General features: G+C 60.7%; 1 protein-coding gene and 1 long non-coding RNA gene across 3 annotated transcripts in view; both read left to right on the top strand.

Moving 5' to 3' along the window:
* LOC111742275 overlaps positions 1-5,066 on the top strand; it is a 7,771-nt gene extending 2,705 nt beyond the window's left edge. Inside the window, exons 2-3 of the long non-coding RNA XR_002781244.1 lie at positions 114-269; positions 309-5,066. This is a non-coding gene — a long non-coding RNA (uncharacterized LOC111742275). The remainder of the gene's footprint in view (positions 1-113; positions 270-308) is intronic.
* The window catches only part of GNA12 (G protein subunit alpha 12), a 76,664-nt gene that overhangs the window by 55,058 nt on the left and 16,515 nt on the right, over positions 1-5,091 (top strand). The window lies entirely within an intron of this gene.

Here is a 5,091-nt window from a genome sequence, read left to right as displayed (position 1 = left end):
CATTCTCTCCCCTGTCACACTGCCGGCCTCTCCAGGTGTCATTCTCTCCCCTGTCACACTGCCGGCCTCTCCAGGTGCCATTCTCTCCCCTGTCACCCTGCCGGCCTCTCCAGGTGTCATTCTCTCCCCTGTCACACTGCCGGCCTCTCCAGGTGTCATTCTCTCCCCTGTCACCCTGCCGGCCTCTCCAGGTGTCATTCTCTCCCCTGTCACCCTGCCGGCCTCTCCAGGTGTCATTCTCTCCCCTGTCACACTGCCGGCCTCTCCAGGTGTCATTCTCTCCCCTGGAGCAGTGCCGGCCTCTCCAGGACAGGTGTCGCTGTCCCTCCACCCCCGCCCCGGACCGGTCCCCGGGAAAGCACTGTCCCCTGGGAATCCCTGGACTAGCAGCTCTGTGGAGCGCAGACTTGGCTCTCGCTTTCGCTTCGCAGGGTCCTGTGTCGGCAGGGAGGGGACGGGCAGGGGCCCCTGTCGGGGTAGTTTTCCTCTTTCCTGTGGCTCCCGGGCCACCGGCCGTGGGGAGAGCACTCGGCAGGGCTGTTGACAGGCTGTGAACTTGGTTTCCTGTCAGTGGCCGTTCAGGGGCCGTTTAGCTTCCTGCTGCTATTCGTTAAACAGCTGTGGCTGAACAAGGATGAAAGTAGCCCCGTGACAGACGTGGTCACTGGGGCTCCCTGTGCCCTGGAAACCTGGCGTCTCCGGCGCGGGTCTGAGCTGGAACCAGCGGAACCAGCGGAACCAGCGCTGTGCCGCGTAGGTCTCAACGGAGACGAGCGAGTCTCGGCGTGAGCCAAACAGGACGGGTCCCAGGCGAACCTGGGCTTCACGGACATGTCTCTCCTTTCACGTAGCTTTTTCCAAGTGCTCAGTTCGAGGACTTGCTTACCAGGTTGTGCAGTCACCCGTAAACTGCCTGGGAGCCGCTCGGAGTGTCCCCCTCAGCCCAGTGAGGCCCCCCGGGCTGTTGATCCACCCTGCACCCCACTCCCGGCCCCAGGAGGCCCGCCCCGCCCTCGGCTCTGGAGTTTGGGGCCTTTCACACACATGGTGTCTGTCCGTCACACACATGGTGTCCGTCACACACGGTCTGGCCTCGAGCATCGGTACCCTGGCCACTTCCACTGAGCACTGTTCCCTCCGTGGGTGACCCTCACGCCTCTGGGTCCTCTCCAGTTGCGTGATGGCACTTGGGCTGGGTGGCAACGGGCTGGGAGGGATAATGCTGCTCTGAGCACCCTCACGCAGCGTGCAGAGAGGAGCAAGTCCCTCGGTGGTCCCTTCCCGAGGGCCGAAGTTGTGCCCTTTGGGGACAATTTTTGCAAGAAGTGGAACTTTACTTTTCTCTCCAACATTGTACAAGAACCAGACCTCCCCAGGACGGGGCTCGGTGACTGCTCAGTGTAGGCGAGGGCCGAGCCGGTTCCCCCGGCCCTTGGGCTCCACGAGGTCCGAGCTTCCTGAGGCGGCCTGTCCCCACGTCCTCCGTTACGGCCAGTTCCACCTCGGCCGAGGCTTATCACCGGGAACTGCTTTTTTGAGTTACGGGAGCTTTTTTTTTTTTTTTTAACATAAATCCACATGTCAGCTTCTCGGTGAAAGTTCTCTTTTAAAAAGGAGCTTCATCCCTACTTTTAGTGCAGGACGTGATAAAATGTGTCTTCCCTGAGCTTCGAGAAGCGAGATTTCGTGAACTAACCGTACAATTCAGTTCACTCCTGCATTTGCTGAGCTTAAAACAAATTTCGGAAATATGAAGCAGAATTCCCCATGCGAGGCGGCGGAAAAGTTTATCGACACCCGTCATGTGTCCCCTGTCCAGGACGGCCCTGCCACCCTGGCCGTGGGTGGCTTACGCTTCCTCTGGCTCTGCTCCTGAGCAAATCCCCAAGGTCGTTCCGAGGAGGCACCCCAGAAGCAGCCTGCATTGGGGTTTACGCGCACTGGCGGGCGTCCCGTGAGGAGACACTCCCGCAGGTGGCACTTTGCCCACGAGGTCCAAGTTCCGAGTTCTGTGGCTGGACTGGCTCTCGAAGGGACATTTATTTCACACCCCGCTTTTCACGACAGAGAAGCAGGACAGGGCCAGCGAGGAAGCTTGTCACCAACTGCGGTTCAGTCTCCAGACCGCTGGGCAGGGCCGCTTTGCGAAGGCGGTGTCCTGGGGTCGCGGGTCTGACAGGCTGCTCTTGCACTGAACTGTCCCTTTCCGTGACAGACCAGAACCTCAGTGAAGATATTTTGCTCGGCCCAACTAGTTTTGTAAGGTAATTTTATTTAAGGTAGAGGTTTACTAATTTTTTTTTAGGTTAATTGAGAGCAGTTGTTGAAAGTGCCAGGTTTTGAAGTGCCATGCACAGTCCAGTAGTAAAGGTGACGACACGGGTGTCGGTTGGTGTCCGCTTCTTTATGAGGCTCACCTTGGGAGGTGGGAGTGTCCCGTCAGCTCTTTGCAGGTAGCTTAGACCTTGGAATAACTCTCTTGTTTCCAGCGGGCTTTGGGGCACAGGGCCTGGTAGAGCTGAGAAACGTGTGAACACACGTGCATCAGGGCTGCGGTGTGGTGGGGGACAGGTGGGGGCCCCCAGACGAGGCAGGGCCCTGGGGAGAAGTGCTCTGCGGCTCCCGGTGCTGGAACCTGGGCCCCTCTGCCAGAGGAAGCACATGGGCAGGCCGCGTCCGTGCCGCGGTAGGCCACCGTGTCCCCTCTCCCTCAGCTCCTTGCATGTGCTCGCTGTAATGACATCACACTGCCCTGCTGGGGGCCCCTCACGAGTCCTGCCAACTTACTGTCCGCTGAACATTTAGGAAATGGGGTTGTTCTCCAGAGTCCGCAGTCCGTGTTTGTGGAGGGCGGTGCTGCGGCCGGGGCGCGAGGCACAAGCGTCCTTTGTGGCAAGTGTCTGGGGCGTCCCTGCCTTTGGCCTCCGGGCTCCCTCGCTCCCCGTGGCCACAGCTCTGGTCGCTTCATGGCAGAGCTTGCCGTTCCTTGCTGCCGAGAGGCAGGCTGCAGATGACTCAGCTTTTGGCAGAGGGAGGGCGGCCTCGAGCCCTCTCTGTCCCTTTGGTTGAGCCCGCCGTGGGAGGGAAAGGCGGGTCGGCCTCCAGCCGAGGGGCATCGGGACCCCTCGGCCCTGGCTCTCCGCCAGCGAGGGCTGGCGGCCGGCTTCAAAGCTGGCCAGTCCGCGGGGCCCGTCCTGCCCTTGGCAGTCAGGTCTGTCAGGAATGGGATTTGTCCTCGTCCCGGTGTTTGAATTTTTAGGAAGCGTGGTCGGACTTAACCCGTGAACGCCGAGCTCGGCACACGCAGCCTTTGGCCAGCTCTTGCTTGGCCCCCAGCCCCGTGTGCACGGCGGGCCAGACCTCGGCCTTGGGAGGTGGCCCGGGCAAGTCTGCCCCTGCGCTGTGGTTTTCCAGCTGGGAAAATGGGGACGTTGGAGCTGTGCGGGTTAAAGGACATGACGCTGGCGCGCGCACAGCACGGGGACGGGCCCGGCACGGCCCCCGAGACGCTGCTGGTGGCCGCCCTGTCAGCTGGGCCAGCCCCGGCCTGTCTGCCATCTTCCAGGAGCCAAAGACCTGTTGGGCGTTTGCTGGCCGGGCGCCGTGCCGCCTCCTGACGTGAAACCCGCCTTCGACTCCTGGGGGCGTGCGCCATGGTCCTCCTAAGCGCTGGCCCTCGGGGGCAAGACAGGCGGGACAGCGCGCACTGCTTGGGGCTGAGTTCTAAGTGAGCGAAAGGGCTGTCGGCGCCCGGCCCCGCCAGAAGCGTGGATGCAGCCCTTCGAGTTGCCGTCTGCTCCCTTTGCTTCTCAGGAGCCCGTTCGGGTAGCTGCTCGTGAGAATGATTTTTAGCAGATTCGAGTACACGTGAGGGGAGAGCCAGTGGCTGCCACATTGTAAATCAAGTGACATTGTGTTTGCGTTTCGGGCTGAGAAGCTGGTTTGGAAGCATGTGCGTGGAAAGTGGGGATTGTTTCTGTCCTTAGAAATTTCATCGGCGAGTTCGTGGGATTCCGGACAGTAATAGTGTCACAGCCATGGATGCTATTTAAACTCCCGTAGCATCTCAAACTCGGTCCTCACGGACGTCCTCACGGCAGCCATCCTTACAACTGAGTGGCGGGAGGTCCGGCCCCCCTCAGAGCCCGCCTGTGTCTCCGCCTGAGGACAGCTCGGGCATTACCATTCTGATTTCACAGGATGAGCTGGTCTGCGTCCCGCGAGGGACACGGGGACCTGGGGCTTGACCTGCCCCTGAGCTCCCACACAGCAGGCTTCCTCCTCCGGTTCCTGGGCTCGAAAAGGGTCCCCAGGGCTGAAGTCCAGGTGGTAGAGGAGAGGGTGGCGTTCTGCGAGGTCTGTGCTGCTTTGGGGACTGCGTTTCAATTTTATTGTTTGGGGTCCAAAACAACAAGCTGTCCCAAAATGAGTCGTGGACTGTGACAGCTGACCGGGCTGACCCTGTCATGATAGGAGAGGGTCGAACGAGCTGGAGGGACAAAGGTTTTGATCAGAAGAGTGACCCCCCACCCCCCCAAAAAAAACGTGTTGCGAGGAGGGAGCTTGTGGGGGTGGGGGTGTCGACAGCTGTTCTTCTATCTCTCTTCTTCCAGCAAAGGGGCGGCCCCACCACCAGAGGCCTGGGGGTGTCCCTGGAGGCAGGATCAGAAATGGTGGCGGCTAAACTTAGCTCTGGTGAGCTGCCTGTGGAAGGAAGTGAACGTGGATTCGAGGGCGGGGGCTGGGAAGACTTAAAGGGACAGCGACAGGTTTTACGATGGCAGGACGCGTGGGGTGTGCGCTGTGTGAAGGACCGTCACAGGCTCCCAGGCGGCGTCCGCGAGAAGCGTCACAACTTGCCGTTACGTCACAGTGAGTCTTTGGAATGGAATGAGGAGTAAACGGTCCAGACGTGGGGAAGCCGCAGTGTAGACAGGGGCAGAAGGGCCCTTTCAGCAGGACGGTGACTGAGAGGCCTCAGTGTCTGCAGCCGCGCGCCCCGCTGTGGGAGTAAACGTTTGGGGACGCAGGGGTGGCAGGGAAGGAGGTCCGTGGACTTGACGAGGGGCCACACCTTGAGGCCAGGCCCGC

Source organism: Pteropus vampyrus, unplaced genomic scaffold (genome assembly GCF_000151845.1).
Source record: "Pteropus vampyrus isolate Shadow unplaced genomic scaffold, Pvam_2.0 Scaffold90, whole genome shotgun sequence".
NCBI classification, from domain to species: Eukaryota; Metazoa; Chordata; class Mammalia; order Chiroptera; family Pteropodidae; genus Pteropus; species Pteropus vampyrus.
The sequence above is the reverse complement of the archived record's forward strand: the minus strand, read 5'-3'. Positions and strand labels throughout refer to the sequence as shown.